Source organism: Pinus tabuliformis, chromosome 1_2 (assembly GCF_031772625.1).
Source record: "Pinus tabuliformis cultivar Carrire ecotype Pingquan chromosome 1_2, CPIR1, whole genome shotgun sequence".
NCBI lineage: Eukaryota > Viridiplantae > Streptophyta > Pinopsida > Pinales > Pinaceae > Pinus > Pinus tabuliformis.
The window spans coordinates 979,969,742-979,985,487 of record NC_142298.1 but is presented as its reverse complement, the minus strand read 5'-3'; positions in this window follow the sequence as shown (position 1 = coordinate 979,985,487).

Sequence of the window (15,746 nt, the reverse complement as noted above, 5' to 3'; positions counted from 1 at the left end):
ATATATTCTTTACCTGAAATGATGGATACATATGACATAATTGAATAAAATCAAGTGTTTCCACCTACACTTATTGATAAGGTCTATGACATCAAAAGTTTCCAATGCTTCCAATTTTGTGTACTTAATGATGTTCCAGTACTAAGGTACAAAGAACCCATTAGAGATATTGCAGGGTCAGAACCAATTGAGTTACGGAATATATATGATGAAGTTCAACCTATAATTCCCATAGGGAAGCCAAATTTCTTATCTTCCAAACATAATAATGCATATTCAAAAGAACTAAAAGAAGGGATAACATCATACATAAAAATGTGAAAAGACACTATCGGGAATGAGGATTCACCAATTGTTACAGAGGAATGGAAAAGTAAAGTATTGTATTGGGAAAGAGTTCTTGATACATTAGATGAAATCTATAATGATCGTAAAATAATATATGGAAGTGATTAATCTTCTGGGGATTTATGGCCGAAGACAAGGCACATTGTTGATGTTGATCGCAATGTACTCATGCAATATCAAGTATTATGGATGGAGATTTTGATAATGTGATAAATGAACCAATATATGTTGGACCCTAATGCAACAAGACAAAGCCAACATTCAATCCAATGATTGATGTTGAGAAAAGAAATATGTTGCTATTTATATAAGTAAATAACGATGCAAGAGCGATGATTTGGATGGAAAAATCCATCTCAGATATCTTTAGGGATAATGAAAGTGAGAATATTCATGTAAAGGTTGATTGGTGGAAGCCTATGTCAGGGAAATATAATGGAAAAAATTTAGAGCAATATTGGGTACCAAATCTAGATGACACAGAACTTGGCTCTATTCCAATTAATACCAAAGTGTGGGCATGGATGCCAAAGAAAGAACATTGCAAGAAGACCAAGATAACTAAATATGGTATATAAGTCATTCTTGATCTACTTGAGGCGAATATCTTAAGATTAAGTTTATATGATTCATGAATGTAATTTTGTTTTTTGGAGCGATTATTAATATACATTCAAACACACTTTTCAATATTTGTTGAATATCAAATATTCTCTTCATATTATTTTTGGAGTTTTATATTATTCAGTTTTCAATGTAATCATGTGCTGATACAAATTACATGATAGTGCCATAAAATATTTAAGCTTTCAAAGCTTTGTTTGACTAACATGACTTCTCAACATATCAAATATGCATAATCAAATTCAATAATGCACTTAGAAACAACATCTTCTAAACCTGGTCTATTGAAACAATAGTGGAGTAGCTAATTAGTATTCTATTTAATATAAACCATTTAAACACTTAATGAATAAATGTTGGACACTTGTAATAATGTTTGAAGTGATTTTTACTTAATATTCCTTATTATAATTGATATAAATCAAATTTTCTATTTTGTTGCACTCTAATTTATAAAAAAATTATTTTGATCATACAACAACACAACTGGACTTATAAAATATTTCCTATTATAGGTTTTGAAGTTGTTCCAACATTGTACTAGTATAATAAATCTGTACTCAAAATAGAAAAAGTAGTTAGTGCCAGTTTAAAATGGTCAATGGTAGTAAGAAACACAATATTAATATATTGTTAAATAACTTTATAGATAATATTTTTTTAACAAAATCTATTCATGAGTAAAATTTAATACATAAATATAAATATTAATGATAATAGAAATAATGTAAGGAATCTAAGTTTTAGATGAATGTCAATATGTTCTTTTCAATATAATATCCTTAAACACTACAAGAATAAAAGATAAACCTTTGTAATAAATAGTTTAGTCAATTTTCTCTCTTTCTTCTTGTATTTGAAAATAATCGAATTGTACTACTTCGTTACTGTTCTAATTTATGATTGATTTTGATCATTAAAATGATTAATAATTGAGCCGAGAGGCTCATTCTACAGCCCAATATGAGGGATGTGTAAGTTTGTATGTCTGTCCGTGCCTCTTTAAAATAAAAATGATGTTCTAAATAGAAAAATAATACCGGCTATAATTAAAAAATAATAATATGTTGTAAATTAATTAGAAGTAAAAAAAATGTGTGAATCAAATGTTTAAATCTTATACTTTTCAAAAATATTTTAGCTAGAGATTCAAATAAACTATTCGAAGATCTATGTTAACTAATTTATGTCGATGTCAACTTATATATATATATATATATATATATATATATATATATATATAATAAGTTTTTATTGTTACATTTTTTATTTGGTCTTATCTATACTTTATTTAGCATTCAAACATATAATTTCAACAATGAAAAATAACACATTGTATTTTTCACTCTAAAAATGTTTGCACGTGAAGAAATTTGATCCCTCTCTGCTCATGTTACAATAGTACTTAAGATGGATCTATGGTGGTATATATTAGACACATTACTATGATAATTTGTCACTAAATAACTTTATACATAATATATATCTTGGATATTAATCTATTATTCATAAGTAAGCCTCAATCAACTTAGTTTTTAACACAAAAGTACAATTAATAAATAAAAATAAATTATGCTACTATTCTCATTCAACATTTAATTTGATTGTAAGAAAATATTTCTCGTGTCAACTCTAAAATGGTGTAAAGTTCCTACAATAGTATGTAATGATCATGGTGATAATTATGATTATCATCTACTAGGACCAAATGTGGTATATAAGAAACCAAAAAGATATTACTCAAATTTTTTTAGAATTTTATTGTTATGCTCAAAAAGCATTAAAAGAAGTGTTTCAAGATCATCATAAGATCATCATAATTTTGTTTAGTTAAAAGATCAAGAAGGTTGGTAATGCCACAAATATTTTGAAATTTAAATCCAATATGAATATAAACTAGATGATTTAAGAGAGCTTTTTCATCTTCAACCATATTTAACCAAAATTTTTCCTATTTTTCATCTTCAACCATATTTAACCAAAAACTTTCCTATTTCAACTTCAGGTAGAAAATCTCATGTTAATTTTTTTTTTTATTTTAATAAAATTTTAATGAACCATATAGATTAATTTTCAAGAGAATATGCCAATAGAAACTTAGTCTGAGTCGCAAATCTATGTCTCTGCTGGGCAGAAACATGAAACGACGCTGTGAAATTCGATTGACCGAGCCTGTGTGAAGTCGAAGAGCCATTGCTTCGACTCGTAGGTAATTGTTATGGGACAGTTGGGGACGTTGGTAATGTAGGGGTTGTTGGTGTCTCCGAGTTGATCTTCCGCATCCTCCTTGGGATCTAACGATCATACTACATCCCTAACGGCCTGAGGTTTCCTGTAGCCTTGCTCGCTTTCCTACCAATCATTCCCAACAATCTCAGCGGACCCTGAGTTTAAGTCGATGGTTGATTTTCTATATATTTCGACATGAGCGCGATCAAAAAATTGATGGTGCCCATGTTCGTCCGATTTCCGAATATTCGGGGAATCAGCAATCGACATAAAGATGCGCCTCAGCGGACTCACGACATCTGATATCGAATTGGAGCATCGTTGCTTCAGCGTGATAATTTCGACGCACTTCTACCATGTTATATATATGGAATTGCATTTTTGGAATCGAATTGAAGCGTAAAAGTTGTACGTTATTACTAAATTGAGGTGTTTTTCTTTTATTTTCTTGCAGGGTTGTGATGGGTCTATTCTTCTGGATGATACCTCGACTTTTACAGGCGAAAAGACAATAGTTCCCAATAATAATTCCGCGAGAGGTTTTGGGGTAGTTGATAGAATAAAGAGAAAGTTGGAGAAGGCTTGCAGCGGTGAAGTAAAATTCACACCACAGATGTTTGTTTTTGGTTTCACCATTCCCATGGATATTTAAAAAAAACAATCTCAATTTTTCGGTATTTCACACCTAAGAACATCTGTATTTTGAGGATAACTTGGTTGAGGATCATTGGGTTCTTAGGTACGAGAGTTTAGTAATGTTAATAAACACAATATCTAACAGTAGAAGTGATCATGAATGATTTTTTTTTAGATTCGGTTTATTTTTTAAACCTATGAATGGTCATAATTTTAGACAATCTCAAAACATGAGAAGATGACTAAGACACACAAAAATCTCTGAATACATTGATACAATCTTCTTAGTAACGAACAATCACGAGTAGAGTATCAACAACCGAGAATAATTTAAATTTCTATTCACGTTCAATGCAGGTGTAACAAAACAAAGAAATAATTCAAATTTCTATTCACCTTCAATGAGGGTGCAACAAACATGATTCATCGTATTAAACAGAGACAAAATCCTGACTAATTAGAAGTGGAATGGAATAGTTTCTATTTACAAATTCCTGCACAATTTTGAGAAAATTTCATCCAAAAAATATGGCCAATAAATCTGTGAAGCATAGAATAGTTAAATTACAACTATCTACATATTCGTATACATTAATTGAAACAGAAACTAACACTCTAAACACCAAGTGACACCATTAGTAGTGTTGGTGGGGCATCTCTATCTCGATTGTTCTTTGAATATTCGACAATGGGATGGACATTAGCTCGGTCAAATTTTTGACTGAGCCAGTGTCCGTCCGATTTCCGAAATTTGACCAAGCCAATAGTGTCCGTAAAATTATCAACGATTGCCGAAATTTGACCAAGCCAATAGTGTCCGTAAAATTACCAAATATTCAGGAAATCCGCAATCGAGATAAAATCAAAAGTGTTGATGTACATGATCTACCTTTGAGACTTTTGATATATAACTTTGCGTTCAATGATAAGAAATATTATTTCACTTTCAATGATAAGAAATATTATTTCACTTTTGTATAAATTCCAACATATAGCCTCCATCACATGTGTTACATGTATGGCCTTTTGACACAAAGCTTTATTTTCAATTCGACCTTTCAAACATGGTCTCATCGTAAATATCCATTGCTATTTTGGCAGGGGTTTTTCATCATTGGTTTACGTTCAATATAGCATCTGCATTTTAATGATTTCAATGTTGCCTTACATGATGTGGTTATTAAGCCCACGAAGAAAGCATAAACCTATTTTAATTATGTATGAAATAGAGCATGAGATTATAATGTTTATAACCATTATTATTATTATTTAGTCATATTTAATATTTTAGAATTAATAATAAATTAGAATTAATAATAAATTAGAAAATATTTTCAAATGATATTTTAAAATAAAAATAAAAAATATAGTTTATAAAAATAAAAATTATTTATATTAATTTATTCATTTTATTGAGCTTTGGTATAATTAGTATAATTATATTAAAATTATTAGTATGGTTCATATAGCCAAAGGCTTCATTTGTATCTACCATTAATAAATATTTAATAATATAAATAATAATAAAAAAACTATTGCAACAAAAATATTATTATTATGATTATAATTAATAATAATTATTTCTATATAACAATTATTTATTAATATTAAATGTTATTTATTATTATTTAATTTTAAAATATGTAATATAAATACGAACCCTTATATTAATAAAACCTAGGAATTGATATTATAAACTCAAGGGAATAATAAACTCAAGGGGTTAATACTAAAACTTCAAGGGGCTATAAATTCAAGGGAATAATATTAACACTGCGGATAATAAACCCAAGGGATTAATACTAAAAACCATAGGGTTTATATATTCCCTTGCGTTTTTACTATTAATCCCTTGGGTTTATTATTCACTTGGGTTTATAAGATCAATCCCTTGGGTATATTAATCTAAGTATTCATATTCTTAGGGTATAATATTATTCATAGGTTTATAATATTAATATATTAGGTTCAATATAAATCATGGTCATCCAATGGTTTATATACCATGGATTTATAATATTGGTCCCTTGGGTTTAGTAATATTAGTCCCTGGGGTTTATAATACCTTGGAGTTTTAGTATTAACCCTTAGGTTTGTAATATCAATCCCTTGGGTTTATTAATGTAAGGGTTCATATTCCTAGGTTTAATACTAAAGCCTCAAGGGATTATAAATGCAAGGAATTAATATTAACCTAATGGATAATAAACCCAAGAGATTAATACTAAAATGCAAAGAATTATAAACCCAAAGGAATAATATTAAACCTTAGGGATTAATATTATAAACCCAAGGTATACAAACCATAAGATACTTATTATAAACCCTAAAATAAAGATGGCTGACCATGGTTGAGAATGGTTGATTTTCATTTTGAGGCAATCCTTGTCATAATGCGACGTTGGACATGGTCAAACATGGATTACCATGGTTGAGCATGGAAATCCCTTGGGTTTAATACTATTCCATTATGTTCATAACACCTTGGGTTTTAGTATTAATCCCTTGGGTTTATTATTTACTTAGGTTTATAATATTAATCCCTTGGCTTTATTAATGTAAGGATCCATATTCCTGGGGCTTAATATTATTCCCTTGGGTTTAATATTATTTCCTTGGGTTTATAATCCCTTAGGTTTTTAGTATTAATACCTTGGGTTTATAATATTAATTATGGTCAACTGTGTTTAGTAAAATCAATCATGGTCAACCATGGTCCAACGTTGCATTGTTACAAGCATTGTCTCAATATGAAAACCAACCATGGTTCAATGTTGCATTGTGACAAATATTGTCTCGATATGAAAATCAATCATGTTGAAGAATGGTCCAATGTTGCATTGTGACATTGATTGTCTCAATATGAAAATAAACCATGGTCAACCATGTTTATTTTAGGGTTTATAATATTTAAGGTTTATATACCTTGGGTTTATAATATTAATCCCTTGGTTTTAATATTATTCCCTTGGGTTCATAATCCCTTGGGGTTTTAGTATTAATCCCTTGGGTTTACTATTATCTTGGGTTTATAATACCAAACACTTGGATCTATTAATCTAAGGATTCAACTATGGTTGAGCCTCGTCCCACGTCGCATTGTGACAAAGTTTGTTTCAATATGAAAATCAATCATGGTCAATCATGGTCATTCAAGGTCAACCATGGTTAATCACAGTCAATATAAAAATCAACCATGCTCAATCATGCTCACATTATGACAAACATTGTCATAATATGAAAATTAGTCATGGCCAACCATGGTCCAACATTGCATTGTGACAAAGATTGTCTCAATATGAAAATCAATGATGCTCAAACATGGTCCAATGTTAAATTGTGACATTGATTGTCTCAATATAAGAAACAACCACGGTCAACCATGTTATTCTAGGGTTAATATACCTTGGGTTTATAATATTAATCCATTGGTCAACCATGGTCAATCATGCTCAACCATGGTGCAACATTGCATTATGAAAAATATTGTCTCAATATGAAACTCAACCTTGGTCAACCATGGTTCAATGTCGCATTCTGACAAAGATTGTCTCAACATGAAAATAAATCACAGTCAACCATGGTCCAGTGTCACATTTGACAGGGATTGTCTCTATGAAAATCAACCATTGTCAAATATGGTCAACATTGTTTATTTTAGGGTTTATAATATTTATCTAAGGGTTTATATACCTTGGGTTTATAATATTAATCCCTTGGGTTTAATATTATTCTGTTGTGGTTAACCATGGTCCAGCGACACAGCGTGACATATATTGTTGCAATATGAAAATCAACCATGGTCATCCATGGTCAACCATGTTTGTTTTGGGGGTTATATAAACCCTAGGGAATTTAAACTGTAGTGTTTTTAGTATTAATCCCTTGGGTTTTGGATTAATATTATTCCCTTAGGTTTAATCCTTTGGGGTTTTAGTATTAACCCGTTGGGTTTATTATTCTCTTGGGTTTATAATATCAGTTCCTTCGGTTTACTAATATGAGGGTTCATATTCTCAGCGTAGAATATTATTCGCAGTGTTTGTTATTAATATTAATCCCTAAGGTTTAATATTATTCCCTAGGGTTTATAATTCCATGTGTTTTTAATGTTAAACCTAAGGCATTATAAACCCAAAGGAATAATATTAACTCCAAGGAATTAATATTATAAATCTAAGGTATATAAACCCTAAGATAAATATTATAAACCCTAGAATAAAGATGGTTGACTATGGTCCAAGGATGGTCCAACGTCACATGGTCTAACATCGCATTGCCTAAGGGTTGCCTCAAAATTAAAATGAACGATTCTCAACCATGGTCAACCATGTTTATTTTAGGATTTGTAATGTTTATCTTAGGGTTTATATACCTTGGGTTTATAATATTAATCTCTAGGGTTTAATAGGGTTTGGTTTATAATTCCTTGGTTTTTTAGTATTAATCCCTTGGGTTTATAATGCCTTGGGTTTATAATACCTTGGGTTTTAGTATTAACCCGCAGATTTATAATATCAATCCCTTGGGTTTATTAATGTAAGGGTTACCATGGCTGACCATGGCAATTCTTTGGGTTAAATATTATTCCATTGCGTTTATAATCCCTTGGGGTTTTCGTATTAATCCCTTGGTTTATTATTTACTTGGGTTTATAATATTAATCCCTTGGATTTATTAATGTAAGGATCCATATTCCTAGGGATTAATATTATTCCCTTGGGTTTATAATATTAATCATACTCAACTGTGTTCAGGAAAATCAATCATGGTCAACCATGGTGCAACATTGCATTGTTACAAGCATTGTCTCAATAAGAAAACCAACCATGGTTCAACGTTGCATTGTGAAAAATATTGTCTCGATATGAAAAAAATCATCCTTAAGCATGGTCCAATGTCGCACTGTGAAATTGATTGTCTCAATACGAAAATCAACCATGGTCAACCATGGCTAACCATGTTTATTTTCAGGTTTATAATATTTGGGGTTTATATACTTTGGGTTTATAATATTAATCCCTTGGGTTTAATATTATTCCCTTCGGTTTTGTTGACGGTGCTGGACCCACCAACTTGTAAGGGGATCTCCCCAGTAAGAAGTCCAAATTAGACCTCAAACCGTTTGGTGTAGGAGTCCCAGCAGTGGGTCATATGGTAATGCCTTGATCGTGATTTTGCACAGAGGCAATTAAGATAACTCTATTGGTAGCAAGGGTGTGACAACTTCAGTAAGTCAAGGAAGGTACATGAGAGGTTCTAACACATTGAGGGTGAGGTGAGTGTGCCCCTTGGAAACCTGTAATAGTACGTGGCTTGGAAGGGAACACACGAGCGAAGATGCATCACAAGCTAGAAAGAAAGTTAATAAACAATCCAAAGTGATGGTTAAACCAACAACACATTTCAGAAAGATCCATACATACTTATACAAAATAGTCCATACATGCATGCGTAATAAAACAAATACATATATCATTTCGAGTAAACCAGATAGCATAGAGTACAATACAACATATGCATGAAACGTGTTGGCTTTGTTATATTAAGAAGTATAAGTTCCAGTCATACAGTACATCCATGTCTAACCACTAGTTCCAACAACGGAACATTATAGCCACAACCGCTTGCTCCTCCAAATAGAAATACTAGCTCTGTGCAGTGGAGAAGCCAAGGCTCGTTACAATACTATCCAAGCTCTCTACAAGATAGTCTTATCGGAAGCTTCACTGACCATAGGCCTTTACAATGAGTTATGAGGTTGTATTTATAGAAAAGGGTGGGGTGACCCTTGACAATCCCCTTTGCGACAGTTCATATACCCTCATGATAGTTCATCTACTCTATGGTTGTTACATCCAACTATCGAAACTTGAAATTCCACTTGAAAAGATGTTACATTATAATGCGTATGTGCTCATGTGAGACAAAATGGCTTGAGCAAGCCATGCAAGACATCACTGACACTTGGTCTGTTACGCTGAGACCAACTCTTTGACATGCTTGTGATGGTGAAGGTGGTGAGCTGATGCCAAGCTTAGTCATCAGTGATGGTGTGCATGCGCTCCATGGTAGCATCTTGCTGAAGCGAACCCTTGCCTCCGTTGCATCTGGGTGCATTGGTTGTCTCCTCCATCCAACTCGTCTGCTGACATTCACATGGTATTCTTGGGTGTAGTCGAACCGAGAACACATTGATGCATATTGTTTGTGATGATCTTCCAGTGTGTGCTCGTGGTCATGCACATCAACTGTCAACTACATGTTCAGCTCCAGTTGGACTTGCTTCTTATCTTTGCCTTGGTAAGTGCGCTGAATAGGTGGGATTTCATGCATGCGCACGATGACATGCATGCTGCTGAATTCCCTTGCGTGCGATCAACAACACTTCTCACCATGTCTACTCTGTGCCAGCTGTTGGGATGGATCTTTAAATTGTACAGGTGCAGTTTCATCTATGAGTTCATGTTGCACCCACTATTATACCTATTCTTGCTACTACTCATTCTCTTTTCTATGCATCTCCCGTTCTTCCTTGAGTTGTTGCTTGAGCACATGCAACTCCTTCTCTATTCCATTCTTTTCCTTTGCATGATCTTCATGTCTTTCCGTCACCTCATAGCCCGAGTCTCCAAAGTTTCTTTCACCACAAGTAGATCTGTTTCAACTTTCAACTTTGTTCTGCCTCTATATTGTCAATAACCTTCCTCTTGCATTCGTTGCATCTAGTATGTTGACTTCAGCTATTGTTCATGATGTTGCTCATTTTGGTGTTGCTACCATCATATCTTGATGTCCTTGTCTACAAACAACTTGATGTCTTCGTGGGTAGGCAAGTTCATAGACACTTGATCAAATGCATCCCCAAGTGTGCATTGAACGGTGTCCTTGACTCTGCTCTCTTGGAAACCATTGTACCTGTGCTACTGAGAGGCAGATGAACACTTGCGATACCTTGAGACATGGAAACACTCATGGAAAGTAATCCTTCAGTCGAAAACCAAAATGAACTTGATAACTAACTTACAACATACCTATGTGACTGATCATGAAGGTTACACAATTTCCGTCAAGAGGTCGAGAGATTGACTGCCAAGAATGCGCAAGGCACAGTGTGGGCTACAAGGAGGCTGACTAACTGTTGGAACTATGCAATGCACAGTGCATTATAGTTGCTTACTACTGGAACTGTGCAATGCATAGTCTAGTATGGCTGTTGACTACTGGAATTGCACAATGTGCAATCTCAGCTGGAAATGGTTGTAGGCATAGTGACTGCATTGCACAAATTTTTAGGCCAGCAGTCACTGTCCCTCTGAATTGTGCAATGGAAGATTGGAGGACAGTCACTGGGAAGAAATATGCATTTCCTGAGAGGAAGACAGAGCCTTGCCTCTCAGGATTGCACAATGTTGTCTTGATGAGGCAGAGTCCGGGCTAAGGCTGCCCAGACTCATTGACGGGCAACTGAAAGTGAATCTGAATGTGAATGCAAATGCATGGCCATACTGAGTGTAAGCATGAGTGAGTGTTCATGCATGAAAACAGTGAATGAAAGATTCAGAAAATGGAGAAACATGCATGTGGGTGAGGCGAGCCACTGAATTGATGACCGTTAATGAAAAACAGTTTCATGCATGAGACAACAGTGAGATGTTAATGAAAATTGAAACGGTGCTAGTAAAAGCTAGTATGTATCAAAATGACAACAAGCGCTCACTGAAATCAAGCAGAAAACATTCATACAAAGTGAAACACGAAAATCACTAGAAATGCAACACAAGACATGGAAAGCGGGCCTACCCAAAAACAATTGAGATGAATGTGTCGATAGCTCCTAGATGCAATGTTGGATGTCAGAGTTGTGAGGTTGATGTTAGGAATGAGCTCTCAAGTGTCCGGTTGATGATTTTTGATAAAATCGAAGATGTGACTCACATGCCAAAAATCTAGGAAGATCGATACTTGGTGGGAGGTTTCCAAGATGATCCTTGCATGCAACCTCCAGCTACTAAAAGTAAATCCCTGAATGAAGGGATGCCTTTGCATGCTACCCTGGGAGAAGAAGCCCATGCATGAAAATTGGTTTTGCTCAGTTTGGGAGGGAATCGGTCAACTGAACTACACATGCAAGAGGTTGCTCAACTGCTAGGAGAAAATGCACATTTCTGGAAAGGAGTTGGGTTGGATGCCCAAGAGATTTGCGCAATTTCTGGGCAGAGCAGCTGACTTCTACACAGGATTGCACAATTCCTGGGTTGAGAAACCTTGCTGGGAGGAATTGTGAAATTTTTTGGATGAAGCCTGATTGGTAGAATTATGCAATTCTGGAGCCCCAGTAGGCTGCCAAACAGAATTGCATAATTTTTGGAGGGAAGGCTGGTTTCCCTCTAGAATTGCGCAATCTCTTGAGGGAGCTGCTCAGCCTGTAGCTGAACCAATTCTAGAGGAACAGATTATGAGGGGAATGCAACAAGCTCTGATGGACAAGCTCTCATTCTGTAAGAAAATCATTGAAGATGGTGTACTTGATGAAGCATGACATTCTATTGGGAAAGGTTGGTAGGGAGGCTCCAAAAAGAAGCTAAGGAAAAATATTAGAGGGTGGTTGTAGCTGCTACAACACTTGGAGACACATTGGCAGAACTCTAACTCTCTAAATGGACCTTGTTCGTGAAAAGCAAGTCTAACACCTCCAGAAGTATTGTTCAGTTCTCAATTTGTCATGGTTACCACACTTGCTTGATTGTAAGATGTTGCATATACCAAGCTCTTTGATCCGGATCTTGGGGGGAGGCCCCCAAGATCTAAGAGATTGAAATGGATCTTGGGGGGAGAGACCCCCAAGATCTGAAAACTTGTTTTTGCCAGAAGAAAAAGAGAGAGGAGAATGCCCAATAAACAAAACCACAAAGAAACTTTTTATTAAAACCCACTGATCCGGATTTAAACAGGAACACAACAAAATATAGAGATAACCATATACACAAAGATGCAGCAGAAATAATACTTCATTTCGTTAATGGAAAATACAGAAATATGCTTACAACCAGAAATGGAAATAAAGCAGCTAGGGCGATGGTAGCTTATCTCTGAGAAGAGATGTGGTGGCTACATGCCTCTGAACTATAAAGGCTACATTGTGGCGGAAAATATGTCCTTTTACAAAATGTGACTTGTTACTTATAGTATTTTTCTGTTACAATACCATGGGTCAATTCCATGGGTGAATGAATACCATGGGTGGATTTTACAATACCACGGACAGATGCCATTTACAATACCATGGGTAAATTCCATGGGTCGATGAATAATATGGGTGGATGAGTACCATGGGTTGATGCCATTTTCCATTCGGATCACTCTTGGTCGATTGACACACATTCTAAGTCAAGTCAACATAGTTGTTTCGATTGGGGTTGAGGGGTATATTGGTGCACAAGCAGTATAGTCATCAGAGTCTTAGTTTCATCTCTCATGTTTCTCCGCTGCCAGGAGGCCTGGACAGTACTGCGGCGGAGTCACATAGGAACAAAAGCATGGATCCGCTACTAGCAAGCCTAGTCAGTACCCTGACGGAGTTACTTGCATCACCTCTTTGTACAGGAATCCTTTCTCTTCTTTTGCCTTATTCATTTTCATTTTTTTTCAAACTTTTCACTTTTTCATTTTTTCATTTTTCATCTTCGTAACTATGCATAACACTTATTCATTTCAGAGGTGGAAGAGGGATCCCAACTTATTGCGAGAAGAAGAGTCTCTTCCTGCATAGAAGTAGTTTATTATACCTCTAACGTGCTTGCTAAGGGTTTCCCCCTCACCTTACTCTACTTGACTAAGCTGACAAGGGTTAACCCAAAAAAAATAGACTAGAGTAGGTGATACTAGTTAGCATGCAAGCATTGTGTTTTCACCAAGGTCTACTTCTAACAATATGTATTTTCCATTGATATATCATGGACTGAAGAAAACAAGTTCTTACATAAGAGAGCAGACAACAGATAACGAAATGTTGATAGTTGTACAAGTCCTCTTGTACTTTACCTAGCTTGTTTCAAGATCCATACATGGTTTCGTGTGAAACTAACCTACGAACAAAACAAGAAAACAAATAACAAAGCAAAGCAAAAGTAGAAGAAAAAGTGAAAGCAAAGCAAGCAAGCAGAGAAACGAACCAACAAAGAAAGTAATAAAAAAAGCATGCAAGAAAATAGACTGAAAGAAAACACTACTCCTACTCCTAAGCTAATAGTGCATGGGCCATTTCACATGAAGTGATACTTCCAATGCAGCCACAGGCGCATTGGTTGACCCATGTTGGTGAAGGCATGGTTCGTGAACAAGATAGTTTTGTGAACCAAGAAACAAGAAATATTTAACAGTGAAGACAAACACACTCCAAGTTTAAAAGCGTCTATAGAACGAAAATGAGTGAAAGTGCATGACATGCATTCTGTGGAGCTTCCACGGTGCTATGCTACACTATTTGCAAATGTTGAGTGTATGCATTCTATTGATTGTGACATGGAAGCAAACATGAGAGAGGTAGACCACTTACATTGTGCACGTGTGCTTGTTGTGTAAGATTCCTCCAATGCATGAGCGATGGGGTCGTGTAGTTCGAGTGGAGGAAGCGAAATTTAGGTGTTTGGTTGATCTTCAATAGAAAGCAGAGAGTGATGAGGAGCCTTGGGTGCTTCAACAATTTATTGACCATAAGTGAAACCAACCTCAGGACAGCGAGGTCCTGACATAACCATCAGCTTGGGCTGAAGTTCCTCGACAGTCTACGAGGTTTCGACTTCGTCGAAAAATAGATCATCATAGACCAGTGCCTTGGACAGATTAACAACAATTAAATAAACATTGTGATCGGATGAGGAAGTGGATAGATCACGTCAAAAAAGATCAAAAAGTTCAAGATTTTTGTCGGCATCCTCATGATTTGATGAATTGGGCAGAGGGGTAGATGGGAAGCAAAGATGTCCACCCTATATGTTTTCAGGGAAGATAGATGACAGATTGGATGGATTTTCCGAAGAAGATTTGTCCTCTCCACACTGTAATGATAGACTGATATCCAGCGTGTCCCATGAATGATTGGAAGTAGAAACATCTGAAAATGGGTTTTCACAAGGGAAATCAATAGTGGAAGAATCACAAGGGATGTCAGGGTAAAGCAGATGAGGCACGACTGGAAGGGAGTCATCCTTCACCATAGGTTATTCTTTAGATTCCAGCACACACTCATCATGAATGATGGCACAGGTTGGTTGTATAACACCAACTCTGTCGACAACTTGATCCTCATTCACAACAGGTGAGGAGTCTGGAATGGGAGAACACAAGACAATATAATCCGGAGGATCAACAGAGCATGGGGATGGATGTCGAGGGTACGAAACCATGTGAAAACCAACATGATTACAAGCCAATCTGTGTAGATATCAAGAGTAGGTAGGGTGGGAGTATGTGACAATTCAACAGATGTGTGTGCATGATCTCCCACACCACTCCACGGTGGTGAAGCTATTTGATGAGATGAAGTAAATCGTGGCAAGCTTTAAGTATTTATGGTATTTCAACCTCTCTAACACATCTTCTGATGATGAGATATGGTCTTGTCTTGTATAGCTCTTCATTTATCCATGAATAAGATGTGTTATTGTGAACTATTCTCATCTTTTCTCTAGGAGACAAATGAAATGGAATTTTTCCTATAGCTAAATAGTTAGCAATATCTACATACCAAGGTGATTTAGTAGATATTGCAAAAAGATATTCATCAGGAAATTTATCCTCTACAGGTTGATCATCATTATCATTTTGAATTCTAGATAAAAAGTCGACAATTGTGTTATGCTTTCTGGGCATATCTAGAATGGTTATGTTTAATTCTTTTAACAATA